Source organism: Podarcis liolepis (genome assembly GCF_965112155.1).
Source record: "Podarcis liolepis genome assembly, chromosome: 1".
NCBI classification, from domain to species: domain Eukaryota; kingdom Metazoa; phylum Chordata; class Lepidosauria; order Squamata; family Lacertidae; genus Podarcis; species Podarcis liolepis.
This window is the reverse complement of record NC_139554.1, coordinates 77,155,710-77,171,795: the sequence shown is the minus strand read 5'-3', so window position 1 is coordinate 77,171,795 and position 16,086 is coordinate 77,155,710. Positions and strand designations below refer to the sequence as shown.

Genomic DNA, 16,086 nt, shown 5'->3' with positions numbered 1-16,086 from the left:
GCACAGTACAGATTTGGCCTTGTTTCAGTGCTTTCTCTTGAGCCAGAGAGACACCACCATACCTGCATACAGCTGCCGCAACAATATTCTAGCAGAATCCCTTCATGCCCTTGGCTGTTCCCTAATGGCTGTCCAAAAGGAAATACAGTTCAGTGACTCAAGAATCCACAGCTTCAATCACACACTCTCACATTCTTCCCTGCACTCTCTTTCTCACCCTTTTCCTACCTCTCAGTTTTACGTGTACCAAAATTGAATTTCTCTTTCTTCAAACACTCCAGAGTCCACATATCAGGGCGAATGCACCAGGAACCTTATTGCCATGCTGAAAAGGCAGCAATTAACTTTTGCCCCCACTTTATTACAGAACGGAAGTACTTTATCAAAAGAAGCACAGTCCACTTTGTTACACAATGCATTTGGAAATGCTCTGTGTCCTAATAGCGAGGCTCAAAAGAAAAAGAAACCAACAAAAGCAACATAACAACTCATTGTCCAAGGTCTCCCCTCTGCATTCTGGCCCCTAACTACCATGTTGGTAACTTACAGATCTACAATGAAGCTGCAGAACCCAGACACAGATCCCATCTCTCTGCTGGAGTGTTCTAATACACACCACCCTTGGCTGTTCTATCAAGAGACTCCAGAACAGGATGTCCAGCATGATCTGATGGACAGCTTACTTTGAAGTAAAATTCACTCTCTCAGCCAACTGAAGAATTAGCTTCTCTTGGCATCAGAGGCTGAATGCGACCCCTTGCTGTGCCGTTCTTGGGAAGACATTTCATACAAAATCATGCCAAATGGAGGAAAGTAGTCTTCCCACATCTAGAACGCAACTGCCACCTAGGGAATTTAGATTTACTTACCTACCACCACCACCAATCATGAAATGCAGCAACAAATATACACAGAGAAGCAGACCCCAGTAGGAAACAGATCTAAATCCAAGTCAAGCCTCTCTACTGCCACCCCTCTTGCAGACACTTATTGAAGGGGAAAGGAACCAAACAGAACCAAATATTCAGATGGAACAGTGCTGCACCTCAAACACCAAGAAGCAGAGTCTGGATTGCAGCTATCAATATGAAAAGCTAGTTACTAATCCACTGCCTGTGCCAGACCAGTCTATGATATATAAATCAGGGAAAGAAAAAGTGCACAGCCTCCGCCCCCACTGCCCCCTTCAAGTACAGAAACACAATCTGGAAATGAAGAGGAAAAAAGACAAGCCCAAGAAGCAACATACACTGCAAAAAGATCGTGACCAGCAATATGCAATGACTTGCATGGAACATTATTAATTGAAAGCCTAATTCTTCTGTGATAAATGTGCCAGGTCAAGGCAGCTTCAGTGCTGTGCCCAGGATTTACAATGGTGAGATGGGAGTGTTTTGCCAAAACCTACAAAAGGTCTATCCAGGTCTCAGCAGCTGCCAAGTTTGCCCCACTTCCACTATGATCAAGCAGATACATTGAGACTCTGGGGCACATCTCTCTCTCTAGAGCATTGTATAAATCTTTTTTTCTTCTTCTTCTTTTTTGCAATGTTGAACAGTAGACACTCTGGCCTACATGTTGTCTTCCTACTTCCCCCGGCATGTGAGGCATCATTTTGAGATCATGTGACATCAGCTGACTGGTGCGGAGAGTGAGCCTCTTTGAACTTGTGCTGTCAGAACCAATCAGCTGGTTGATGCTAGGAGTGCATCCTTGAAGTAGCTGCTTCAAAAGGAGCACAGTGCCTGCAAATGGGAGACCCCAGTCCAAAAGATCACTAGGGATGCTGAGTTACAGCCCTCCCACCCTGCATGGTGTTGAAACATTCTGACAAGAGTAAATAACACCTTACCTAAAGATCCAGCAGTGTCTTCCTAGTTCAGAGCTGCCAATCAATCAAATGGCCTGGGAGTCTTATCTCCAGTATGGTCCATCGCACGCCTTCACTGACCACACAAATTACTGAATCACCTTCAGGGCAAGGAAGCAGTGGAGCAAATGACCTTAGAAGGGCCAAAGTGACTGACTCAGCATTAGCCTCTTCCACAATTCCCTTTAAATAGCAGCACAGGTGTCAAGGAGTGTGAAGATGAATGCACTGGAGCACAGAGGTGTAAAGTTTGCAGTTTGCTTGTACTTGCAGTTAAAGAAAGAATTTTGGGCTGGGGAAGGAGAACTGTGATGCAGGTGAAGGCAAGATGCAGGAGGACAGCACAGCATGATTGGATGTGAGATGTCATTTTAAAAGTTCTCCCTGGGCACCTGCTAGGTGGGTGGCCCACCAACCCATCTGAATATTGCACCCCTGCCATACACCTTTATAAACCAAGTGAACAGGCTAACTATGCGCTCATAATTGTGCATAGTTTGCCAATGACAGAGGTGAGAAAGGGCACAGAAAGTCAGATCCAGGGTTCTATGAAGAGTATTAAAGCTGTCAAACTTCTCAACAGACAATACCTCCACATTTTCCATAATTTTTGTTAGGATTGCAATAACAAGAAACAATTTGGGGGTTTTGCAGGCAAATGCACACACAATCACATAAACATTTGTGCAGTGCATTGGATCAATGAAGCCCTGGACACAGGCGGGAAGGGTTCATGAAGCATGAATGTTTTCAGACCCTCCAATATATGGGAGAGGGGGAGAAGATAAGGTATTGGCTTTAGGCCAATTGACAGAAGTAGTTGTAATCATATGGTGACTGCAATGTAATGTGCAAATTGGCCACCACAGATCAAACACCAAGGGCGGAACTTCCATATTTATGTAAAATCACATCAAACATGATACTCGTCAAAGGAGTCTGTTCATCTACTCAGAAATGAGTTTTCAAGTTTTAAGTAACCAAGAGTGAGGTATCAAGTGAATTGCATGTACATGTGATTCAAATTATTCATTAGAATTCCACAAAGACTGCACTTCTCAATGGAAGAGATATAAAATGCCATTACTTGGAAGCTTCACCCAACAGTCTCAGAGTTCATTTAATCCAACACCCTGTGGATGCAGGAAATCCACTGCTATTGCACCACTGACACAGGTTTTTAATAAAAAAAAATCCTTCCAGTAGCACCTTGGAGACCAACTAAGTTTGTTCTTGGTATGAACTTTCGTGTGCCTGTTATCTGAAGAAGTGTGAATGCACACAAAAGCTCATACCAATAACAAACTTAGTTGGTCTCTAAGGTGCTACTGGAAGGAATTTTTTTATTTTGTTTCGACTATGGCAGACCAACACGGCTACCTACCTGTAACAGGTTTTTAAGCGGAGGCTGGAAGAATCCACCACCATCCAAGGCAGTCTGCCCACTTTCAAACAGCTCATATGTTCAGGAAGTTCTTCCTAATGCAGAGGTGAGCCTGTGGTCTTCTCAATGGTGTTGAGACTATAACTTCCATCATCCCAGACCACTGGCCATGCTGACTGAGATGGGCAGAAGTTGTGAGTCCAAAAACATCTGGAGGGCCACAGCTTCCCCACCCGCAATCTATGAACTATAATGTGTTCAGGGTTCCCCTCATCCTGGGCATGCTGTCTATAGAGCGTGGAATTCAACCAATTGTCAAGTGGGGAATGTGCATGGGGAACTGGGTCTACTCATGCCAAGAAACTTTCCCCCTCTCACCTCCCGCCGTGTGCCCCCTAACCCTGTTCTGGGTTTCCCTCTCCCAACCCTTCAGAGCAGATTTGGGGGGCGGGGAGGGAGGAAAGTCCCACTGTGTGAGTAGACCCCATTCCACACATGCAATTAAGTTGAACCCTGTCCATAGGACTTCTTACCCTCATTGGAACCCATGAATGGGAAATGAAAAAATACTCTCAAAAATCCTAGTCCTGCTGCTGTTTGTTCTTTGTATAAGCATTACCAAATCTCCTCAAAACAACTAACCATATGAATCTGTTTCTCAGACTGCCTAGCAACCAGTATCTTCATTGGCTGCATGCCTTCTCTTGCACACGTGGGGGTTTCTAAAATATTTTGTTTGCAGTCCTGTTAAACAACAGAGCAGAACAAGTCTCATAAAATGAATGGCTCTCTGCTCAGACATTTTTCAGTTCCAAATCACCAGTCCGTCTACCCAACTATCATCAAAAGGTTTCCTTTTGGGCACTAGAACAAATAAAATATTTAAGATGACTACTTTCCTTAAATCTTGTCTTTTAAAGAAATCAGGGCTCTGCTGGTGTTTCAAGAGACGAGAAAAACAACCACATTCAGAAAATACTGAAAACTCTGGCTATTTGAGGAAATAAAGGACTGCAGAAAGCAAACTGGTGTACCTAATCTTTACCGTAGCCTTGAGGTGTATATTTTGAGGACCCATCCTATTTTTGCAATAATTAAGCTCTTTTACTTTTCACTTTAGCTAATGGGGCGTCCTGCTGCTGCTACGCCGCGATTTCTGTTCTCATCCTGAAGCAAAGTTCATAACCAAGGTACTATTTCTGGGTTAGTAGAGCCTGTAACCTGAAGCGTCTATAACCTGAGGTACCACTGTAATCCACCCTGGGACCTCAGAATGAAGGGTGGATTGTTGTTATTAAATAGTCCAAGGGGACAAAGCTAAGAGACAAAGACTCTAAACAACAGGTTTGTTCTCGATATCCATCAGCATGACCATTACAAGACCAGGCTACGTTCCGTAGTCAGGAACGATCAGTTTGCATTTACCCAATTCATTTTTAGAAAAAAATTAGAGGAAGGAGGCAGGGTAGTGCCTAGAAGAGCCTTCACAAACCTGAACCTTCCAAACATTTTGGACTACAATTCCCATCAGCCCCAGCCAGCATGCGGAGAGAGTTGTAGTCCAAAACATCTAGGGCACCAGAATAGTGAATGTGGCTTTAATTAGCCAACACCGGTAAATGCAGACATTTGTGGCATCCCTAGTCAGGAGGAGGAAGATATGGAGCCTAGCAACAGGTGAGTCTGGCCTATATTCCTGTCTGCCTCTCTAGTGCTGCACAGGAGCCTAATCCCTGGCGTGGCAGATTAAGAGACTAAACTACACTCCGAGGTAGATAGGGGGTTGTGACATTTCAGATTTGGGGAGGTGGATTTAGGAGGGCACAATTCAATGCACAGCAAGGTTCAAAGGCCCACTTTTGGATGTTTTCAACAAGCTTTTCCCAGGTCTCTGCTTGGAGGTTCATTCCATGTTGTTTTTAAACCTCTGTAGCTCTTGTGCTGTTTAAAAATTATTTTAGCTGTTTTTAAGGACATGTCAGCAAATTGCAATGGGACATATGTGTGGAGGGCGACTCACAAAATAATATGTAACAACAGAAACATTTTTAAAGCACTGTATTTCATGTGCTTGTATTACTTGTAGTCTGAAATGCAGAGGGATAGGCAGTTTGCCCCTCTAGATGGCATGTATCTAGTATTAGTTTAAAGTCTTGTAATTTGGGCCTTCAGTAATGACACAGCCCCCCCCCCTTCTTTGGCCACCTACATTCTAAGGAGACGGCAGGCTGGCAAATTAAGGGCCTACAGGCTTTAAATGGCTGAGTAATGCAGGATCTCAGGTGGGGGAAAGGCTTCAGGTGGCCATGAAGGGTTAGAAAGCATCCAAAAGAATGCCTTCGAACCTTGATGAGAATCAAATCTCCTCCTTCCCTGGAACCTGAAATGGCACCCCAGTGTGTAGCCCCCTGTTGACAGGCACAGCTGCCTACTCCCTCGTGCGTGTGAAGCACACGTCAAGATGTGAAGGCTGACATAGAAAACGAACACATCCTAATCCCATTTTTAAAAAGAAATATCAAAATATTTTGATATCTTCCTGCAGCCACGAAACTTTGAACGTCTAAAAACAGGCACACCGGATCTATAACAATGAAAGCGCTCTCTGGCACCCTGGTTTTCCCCCTTTTATTTTTAGTCTCAGTATGCAGGGTCTTTTTTAATCTTGACATTTGCTTATATAATTTGATTATTAACCTTAAACTTAGATAGTATTTCTTAAGTAGGAGAAGGGATTGAAATGTAATGGTTTGCATGTTGCCAACACACACACAAAACACAGCCCTACCATTTTTTTCTGCAAATAACCTTCTAAATTTTGCCATCTCTTCCCATGTTTCAACCTCCTTCACCTTGGGAACCATATATCCATATGAAATTAGTAGTAGTAGTAGTAGCAGCAGCAGCAGCAGCAGTAATGAAGTATAAACAGGTAAAACACCTTAGGAGCTAAAGATCATACTGCTGTTGACCGCAGGCAGGTCATGGATAGTCCCACATACAGAATGTTGCAACTTCTGTGCAAACAGTGGCTGGTTTCGCTTCCTTCTCCCCGACATACTAGCAGCAACTAATTCAATATATCTCTAGCTCTTATTACTTGTTAAAGCTGTAACATGACCTCTGTTTGCTCCATGTTGTCTATCTGGGATGACACATTCTTTTTAGTTCAATTTGCATAGGTTTACGCAACTAAAAGAAAATGGACGCCTTCTGTTTTGGTCCTCTAAGGACACAACGCAAGGACAATGGGAGGTCGTTTTTATTTAAAAACAACAACAACCCACTAATATACAAAGATGACTTCTGCTGCTCGCTCTTGGTTAATGTTTGTAAGAGGAATCTGTAACCACGAGGGCAGAGTGCTCAGACAGGTGAAAAACTCAGCACAATACATGTAGTTTGCACTGCAAAACCCTGTCATGGTATTGGGGCAAAGGTACAGCTTTAACATGAAATAAATACCAGCAATCTATTTAATTCATTGTTGCCAATACCTGGAAGGGGCGGGGGGAGCATCCACTGAAGCTGCTCCCAGTTACATCAGGGAGTGTGTCGCTGGTCTTCTCCAGAGCAAATGAGACGGGGGGGGGGGCACCATAAAGTGAAGTGGCCAGAAGACTTAAATTACTAGTAATATGTAGAATTTTGCTTCCCCTTCCACAAATCCCTCCGTGTTCAAGGGAGCAGATGGAAGAGCTGCCAGAATTCAGGCAACGAATGGGAAACACACAAGAGCCCGTTTTCGAGGCAGGCAGTCTCCAAGCAACAGGTAGCAGCTGTGCAGCAATAGCCTCTCTGCTCAGAGACCCACGGGTGTTGCCATGTGCGCACAGAGCTTCCTTGTGGGTAACAGGAGCTCTCTAAGTACATCAGAATGCACAGAGAATAGATGAAATTAGGCCAGAAGTTCATACTGTAGACAGAGGAACAACTTGGTAAATAATATTCACTCTCATGGGTGAAAGGAAATATATCATGTATACTACTTCCTGAACCATTGTTTGTGCCTACTGGGGAAAAGAGACATTCAGCTTGGAATATCGTCCGAGCTGCAGAGACTGTAAACTGAAGCACACACACAAACATTAACATAGTGCAGCTTTTGCTGGATTGCAACCATTTCTGACAGCAGATGGGGGAGCCCACGATAAAATGCTTTCTTGTATTTTTTTTTTATTATTATTATTCCTGCCTGTGCAAAACTAGCATGACAGGACAAAGTTTGCCACACCAGCCATCTTTCTAACAAACTAGTTTAGTATGGGCAGGAATATTTATTTTTTTTGTACTAGAAAGGAACATTCAAACATGCAGTCTCAAACAGCAGAGCCCAATAAAAGCTACATTGTTTAAAAAATGTTCCAAGTAACTGTAGCTCTAGCTGGATGAAAGAGGCTGAGTTTAAAAGCTATGTCAGTCTGCAAATTTCTGACTCACACAGCACTCTTCCAACTGAGCAGCGTTGGAAAATAGTCAATTTTCTCAGCAAGAGGGAGAGCATAAAGCTGGTTACAAATATAAATAATTTTTCGCTGTTTGAAAGAGGAGGGGAGGGAGGGAGAGCTAATCACACTATGTTTTTCACTTTCAATACACAATAAAGGACACTGTATGGAAGGATCAATGGGATGTCTCAAGAACTCCACCAATTGCATTGGCCGTTTGACTATACCTTTCCATTTGGTTTAGTCCCTAAATGGAGTTGCTGGGCATTGAACCTGGGAGCTTCTGCAGGCAACACAGATATTCTACCAGCCTTTCCCTTTTAAACAGTGCCGGTCTTGCCCTTCAGCCTGCATGGCCAGCCGTAGAAGGGGCAGCTATGGGGAAGTGCTGTGTTGCTTGGATTACAAGCTGCACCTCTAGTACACAGTTATTAAAAGATGTAGGAGCCACATCCTCTCATTTCCTGGAAACCCCCCACCACCACCATTCAGCCAAGGAAAGCGGCCTACTTTAGGTAGTACCACGAGAGAGGGAGGAGGCACCTGAATGGTGCAACAATAACTCTCTTTTTAAAAAGAATTACTGTATTGCTCCTAACAGGAGGGGTCACATTTGGACTCCACTTCAGGCAGCAAAATGTCTTGGGCCAGCACTGCTTTTAAAGGCATTGTGTTCATCATCAAGGACCAAGGCAAAGCACTTGGACAGAAACGTGCATATTGGGGTTTTTTAAAAAAGACAAAGCGCAGCCTTTTCTGAGCACTGGGGGCCTTGTGAGCAGAGACAGCATAACCGGTGTTTAATACATTCAAACAGCATTGAAAGATCATTAAAAGAAACCTCAAAGAGTTTGGGAACGGTGGAAGGAAGAGGATCAACATGTTCCAGTTCATCACTTTGTGGGAATATGGTGCAGCCATGGCAGCATCCCATAGGCATGAAAGGTCCCATTCATTCCCCATTAGTAACAAAATACAGTTCCTGCCCAAAACTGGCTGCTTCATCTGAAAGAAAGAGAGAGTGCTTCAGGAGCACTGCCTAGGAGAAAAATCCTTCTTTCTGGCAGGGAGCCCTGGATTGCCTCACCAGCAAACAGTTTCCAGCAGCCTTAGGAGATAACTGTTTCTTGGGGACTGCATGTGCTCATTCTGAGTCTCCCCTGGGGCGGGGGGTGCTTCGGAAACGAAGCACAAGTTTAAACAAAGCAGAATGTTGCCTCTAGTCTTAGTTTGCATCATGTAAATGTGTATTTGGGAATGCAGAGGAGAGAGAAGGAGAGAAGTTACACCACCTCTAAGGTGAAATCCCAGCTGCCAGGAGAAAGCTGTCACCAAGACAGTAGGAGATGCTTGCTGAAAACAAAAGGGATTGAAGGATATCCTCAAAAGTCCCCGTATCAGCTCCTGCTAAGCTTTGGGTTTTTGCTAGTATGGAAATCGTAGGTTTAGCATCTGGAAGGCTAACTGACTCATGTGTCTGTCATTGGGCCCAACTATACTGACAGGGGTGTCCAATTTTTTTTCAAAGAGGGCCAGATTTGATGAAGTGAAGGGCCGTGAGGGCCGCCCAAAGGGCCGCCCAAAGTTGTTGACCTTTATTGTGGTTGTTGAGCTTTTTTAAAGGATTGAAGTTCTTGAGGGGGTTTGGGGGATTTTACCCCAGGAAATAAACTGCCACAGGAGCCTGATTAAACTGACCAGTGGACCAGATTAGACCCCTGAAACGGACTTTGGACATGCCTGGTAGACAGTAAAGCTGGTCCGGTAGCACAGAGCTTCTCTCATTTTCAGGACTTTTGTTTCATTTTCTTCTTCATCGCCCTCCCTCCCCTGTCTCTTGAGGTGTTTTGTTGCCTCTTGTATTGTTATTTGGACAGGTATGCAGCAATTCCACTAAAAGCCCAGAGGGGAGAAAAGGCCAGTATCAGCTATTACTAAAGCCAGCACTTACCTATACAGTTTTCAATGACTCATATCCCTTTTAATCAGGCAGCAGAGGCAGGCAAGAAACCACCAAAAGCATCATCATCATCATCTCTCTCTCTCTCTACCGTGAGTCAGTTAATTTCAAGAAGACGCAAGGAAATGCATTACAATGGGCCAAGCGCCAGGTACTACACACTTATGTCCTTTGGGGGACATGTTGCTAGAATACAACTCCCATGACTGTTGGCTGTGGGGTCCGCGGCTGATGGGCAGTTGAGAGTCTCAATAACACCTGGAGGGTCATGGGTTTCTCACTCCTACACCACCTTTGGAAGCAAACTAAATGTATATATATTAAATATTCTCCACCAACCCATCAGCTCTTCATTTAGAGCGAGAGAATAACTTGATGGCCTCCAATGTTACACAAAGCAAGCTGTAGCCAGCATGTTTTGCGGCAGGTACCCAATGCTCATTTTTGGGTGCTGCCATTCAAGGCAGGACATAAATGCTTGAAATAAATCGAACCTTAAGCGACACAGTCCAAATGGGAGCCTCTTTCTCTCATGCTCTTGAACTACTGCTGCTGCTGCTTCCTAACACACCCTCCTGGCAATAAGAATGACACAGTGTGCCAAGAGCCACTTGCCAGAGCCAAGAAAGGATCTTTCATTGCTTTTTGGCATGGCAGGTAGAAACCTAGAAATGCCCTTTTCATATCTGCACAGCTACCTTTTCTTTCCTTATAGAAGGTATAGGGTTATGGGAACAAGTAATTTGCAATTTATCTGATAGGGGCAAATACCGATTAATCAGTAGCTGCCATTTTTTGACAGATACACAGAGCTGAAGATTTCTTTCTTTGGGGGAAGAGTTAAGCCTTTTTGTTTTCCCCGTCTTGATCCACGCTCGGCAGCTAGTCGCTAGAAACACACCTCTAATGCAGCAAATAAAGGCTATAGGAAAAAAGAGTGCAACCTTGTTACACAGCCTAACTCCAAATTAGGCAGCAAATTTGCAAACACTGCACATGGTTCACCTGGGGCCTTATCTCTATCTCTATCTCTCTGTTCTGAGAATACCATGGGCCAGCAGCTCCTGCCAGAGATGTTTTGGACTATCAAGAAACTAAGAAACCACAATAATTAGCAGCAGAGGTAATAACTACCATGATACAAGCAAGATTGCTTCCAGGATCAATGTTCCATAGGTGGTAGGTGAACACTAGGTGATATGTTTTTAAAGGACTAGAGTTTAATTGCTAATAGTGAAAGCACAGGAAGATTTCCTTCCCTCTGTGAACATAGCAAGTTGCTCCTGTGTTTATGCAAGCAAAAGGAGGAAGACAGAGCATCACTGTTAGTCCTCTTCATAGATGGAATGTCAGCGTCAAGAGAACTCAGGTTTAGCAGCCACCACTTAGGGGATATACAGGCCTGAAAATAAGCAACCTTTCCATTCTGCCCAGTGGTGAAGTGTTCTATGAAACACAATGCTTGCACGTTCCTACACCACCATCTCCCCCGTTCAGTACCTCTTTTCTCCCCTCAGAGCAGCTTGGGAACTGTGGAGTGCATCAACGGGCTTTTAAAAAAGAATCGGTACACACTTCAGTCTTTTAGCATTTTATGCTCTTAAGAGTGAGAACTGATGCAAGACACGTACAAGCATACTTAACCCACAGGCATATCAACAAGTACATCACAAAAAAGAACAAACAAGGTTAGGCCACCTATCACAGTCTCTGCTTGTTGAAGTCTTCTTTTTCCTGTCACATGAGCAAAACTAAACAAATGTTAAGGGCAGAAGCTCAGCTTTGTTATTGCATTTCCACCAGTTAGGTCCCTGATCTACTCTCACTGAAGGCTTACATCAGAGCATGCAGTGCAGACTAGCTTTACCTATTTAGAATCCCACAGAAACCACACACACACACACACACACACTATTAGGCATGTAGTCTCAGAAATGTAACTCAAATTACCTCCCCACCCCCTACCCCCCAAAAAAAACTTCAAGGAAGGGAAAGTGTTGTTTTACAATCTCTAGGCCAGAAATCTTTCTACAGAAGAAGAATGATGCCTTTGGTTGTTTGTGACCTTGACCCTTTGCCAAAAACTTGCAGGATGTCATGAGATCTGTGTTCATCCTTTCCCTTGGGTAATAAGATAATATTTTCCAAGGTAATATCTTGAAACGATAAACCACTTTGGAGAGCTCCCCTACCCTTTTTCCTTGAAAGCAACAACCCAGAGAAACTGGGATTCTTTACATACCGGTACTTGACGAAGTACCAGTACTTTTACTGTTTGTGAGCATGGATGTCCCAAAGAACTTGCAGCTGCAGTTTAGATCATGTGAAAGACAACAGAGGGGTGGGGAAAGGGAAAGGGAACAAGGGATGCAGCTATACATTTGTGCTTTACTTCATTTTACTGCAGCAAGCCTCAATGTCAGTTGCATGAGAGCAGCTTTTATAGTGGGAACATACGGATGGTATTATAGTAGAGAAAATAACTGTCAGTAAGGCCTTGTGGTAAAGAGCCACATTAATGATCCCAACAGTAACTGTGACAAATCGTGAGAGGAAGTTTTTCCCAACTGGAATAGCCCATTTTTGAAAAGGGTTCCCCAGAAGAGAAACCTGATAGGCTACCATCAGTTCCATCAGGCTGTACCTCCTGAGAAACACAACCCTAGTCAACTGGGGATGTGGGTGGCTGGGGGCAGTTTCCAAGCCTGACAAGGGCTCTTTCAACCCAACTGGGGGGGGGGCTTTCGATTTACTTTCTCACAACCTAGAGAAAGGGTTCCTAACCTGAAGGCCACATCTGGCTCCCCAATAGATTTCATCTGTTCCAGCCATTTTTGTTTTTGTTTTTTTGTTTTTTTAAAAAAGCCTTAACATTTGACTATTCCTATGGGTTCTCCCTCTGGGATAACATACCAAAAGGTTGTTTGGGCTCTACATTTTCTTCTACTTAAAAAACAAAAACAAAATGTATTTTTTAAGTGATGCAAAAAGGTTTGTGCCTCTCTCCAGCATCCCCTCAAAGTTATCCTTTAAACAAAATAAACCGATGCACCCACTTTTTCTCCTCTCCACTGGTACTCAGAACATTATTGAAACAGCTTCCAAGGTTTCTTTCTGCCTGTGCAACCTTGAGTCAGCAACTCAAGTAATAGGGATTGATCTACTTCAGTGTGTGGGCCAGTTGCCCCGTCATTTGTTAATGGGGTTACTTAAGACGGTTACTAGACATGCACACAAGTTCTTTGTGCTTAAGTGATCTAATAATGCACCTACTAATTACATTAATTCAAACGTGCTGTAAAGGCGCAGGGCCAGTTCAGACAGAGCAAATGACATAAAGAAGTACAAGAGGAAATGAGCTACAATGGGAGAAATATTCTAAAGAATCTTACAGTACGGGACAGTGATGGCAGTGTATTCTGCAACTGCTGAATATGTTGGAATTTAACTCTCACTGTGGGGAAAGAGTAACCATGATGGATGAGTGGCTTCTGGGATTTCTGTTGCAGTTCCAACTGTACAGTGGTACCTCGGGTTAAGTACTTAATTCGTTCCGGAGGTCTGTTCTTAACCTGAAACTGTTCTTAACCTGAAGCACCACTTTAGCTAATGGGGTCTCCTGCTGCTGCCGCCGCGCCGCCAGAGCACGATTTCTGTTCTCATCCTGAAGCAAAGTTCTTAACCTGAAGCACTATTTCTGGGTTAGCGGAGTCTGTAACCTGAAGCGTATGTAACCTGAGGTACCACTGTATCATTAACCTCTTGTGTGCTAGCAGAAAGGTACCAATAGGCTTTCTTTATCTCATGCAGCTGGGAAAAGAGGTCTAAATGTATATAGGGAGTGGGGTTTGAGAATATTGACAATTCCATTCCCGATAGGTAAAACTGGAAGCAAAGCTATTGAGCTTTCCCCTTCAGAAAAGTGACCATGGACTCATATTATAGTTAATATTTACTTTTACTAGAAATGAGCAGAAGCAGTAGTTTGCAGCACCAGAGCATATACAGGGGCAGCTGAAGGCATATGAGCCCAATATTATGCTCCGCCGCACAACAGTACTACACAAGATAAGGCAGTAGACTTCCAATTTTTCTCCCAAAGCCTGGGGTGTCTAATGCTCTTGCTCCAGGCCCGCTCCCTAAATTGGGAAATATCATCTGTCCTGTCAAAGCAGGTTTGGGTTCCCCATGTGTGTCTGACAAACACTTTTTGACATATTGGTTGCATTGTCTTGCTATCTTCAAACCTCCCTTTCCCCTTCATACTCTCTTTACTTTTTCTAGGATGAGGCTTCGTTGTGCTGTGCTGCCACTTTTACCAACTTGTGGAAGTAAAGCAGGGACAAAGTCCACAAAATTATTATTTTTTATTCTCTGCTTCTTTAAAACTTCCTGCTTCCATGATCGCCGCCACCAACAGGCTCAAACTTGCATTAAGCAACAACAGACTGCAGACAATGGATATTTAGAGGTGTAGGGTTAAAATCCAATTATTAAACAAACAAACAAACAAACAAACAAACCCACCCTTGGTATTATCTGTTAATGGGACCCAAAATGGAATGGATGGACAAGGAGTGAAAATCAGCATGCCAAGTATGCTAAATATACACGAAGAAGCAACATGAATTTAAAAACAGAATGTGCACAGCATTTAAAAGCACTAAAAATGAACTTATGAAAATAGCAAACAAATATTTAAGCAAAATAATATACAATTTAATTATTATTTAATGTAATATTTCTTTTACACTAATTAGCCCAGATCTTATTGCTAGCAGGATCCCACAACAGAGGTGAGATGGGGGTCAAAGTGGGAGAGAGAGGGTTGTTGTTGCTGTTGTTTTTTGGCAGTGATGCCCCTGTTATAGAATAGCCTCCCTAATGAGGGCTGATGGTGCCAGCACATCTATCCCTCAGACATCTCATGAAGAAGAAATTCCAATAATTTAAAATCGTGTTGCCACTTTTAGCGTCTTATCTGCTATTTTTGTTCTGGTCTTGTCATTATATTTCTATTTTTGTAGCAAACTCTCCTAAAATAGAGTGAGGTGAGGGGCAGCATACAAATATTTTAAAATCTTGCTTTCCCAAGAGTCTTTGGCTGACCCCATTTCAAAGTGGAATCAGCCACATATAGTCTCAAATAGCGAGCCAGGAAAAGCAGAGTGTTCACACCATGGCTAATTTGGTTTAAATGGATGCTACAAAGAAGACCTTGTCTTTCTTAACAGTCTTTCTGCTGGTTTTAAAAGATGATCCAAACAGCATGGGCAGAAACTGCTTTTTAGCCAACAGCGTTCCAAGTCTAATGCAAATATAGCAGACATTGTGACCTGGCAAACATAGCTCGCACCTGTGAGCCCCATCCCCCCAACATGACACTGAACACATTCAAATAGAACAAATTCACACATTACACTGAACCCAGGGACAGGTTATATTCACACCTGTAGACATTTTTCTCGGAAAGAGTGTACACTGGTTGATTTGTTCAGCTCAATTGTTGAGTACACACATTCTACATTCATTGAACATTACAATAACTGTGTGAGTATACAGCTCAACTATTGTGTACACGTATTGTACGCTTGTTGAATATAACATGTGAACACCCCTACAATCCAAACAGGATCCATGGAAGTGGTTAGGGGCTTCAGAAGTGGACTGGTTTGCTTACCAAACTTAAAGTCTGACCAAACATTAAGTTGGGAGGTTTAAGTTGAGGGGTTATTCCTCAGCTCTACCCAAAATCTTACATTCCTCTTAATTTCATGCCTTCAGCTATTCTACCTTCATACCACCAACAACCTGATTTCAGAGGTGTCCAAATTCTGGCTCAGTCAAACTCACAGTTAACAACTATGAATTAGGAAATAATTCCCCTTTTCAAAATATTGGCATGAAAGATAAGTTCTCCAGAGATCACTATAACCCCTGATCCCAACAGTATTGGGATTATGACTTGATTATGTTATCTTTCACGTAGTCAGGATATACAAATTCCATACAAACCATCTCAAGGTCACGCAAGTGCATTATCTGCTATTGATCTCACCGTGGCCACAGATCTTGGGGGGGGGGGGGGAGAGAGAGAGAAGCTATAGCTTAGCGGTAGAGCAGCTGCTTTGCATGCAGATGGTTCTAAGAAGGTCCCAGCATATCCAGGAAAGGCATTGCCAACATAATTGGCATGGATATGGAATAATGAAAGACACATGAGACTCTTGAGTGCAGATCATTTAAAGTGGTATCTCCAGAAAACCAAGCCACATACTGACGCATTATGCGCTGTTAGAATCAGAAGAAGCATAATATGGAGGGAATGTTGTTCTAAATATAAACAGTTTTGAGGAAAGCAGCTGACATGGTACTGAAGAATGAATTAGTGCCAAAATAAAATGCTTCTACCCAAAGGCAACTA

At 43.2% G+C, this 16,086-nt stretch overlaps 1 protein-coding gene across 2 annotated transcripts in view; it reads right to left on the bottom strand.

Moving 5' to 3' along the window:
* The window catches only part of SLC25A22 (solute carrier family 25 member 22), a gene marked incomplete at its 5' end in the record, with an annotated part of 66,106 nt that overhangs the window by 37,981 nt on the left and 12,039 nt on the right, over nt 1–16,086 (bottom strand). The window contains one exon of one of the 2 annotated variants that reach the window (XM_083513102.1): nt 229–350. The exons of the other annotated variant lie outside the window; for it this stretch is intronic. Of the gene's footprint in view, nt 1–228; nt 351–16,086 lie in introns of those variants that run through there. 2 annotated transcript variants of the gene reach the window in all.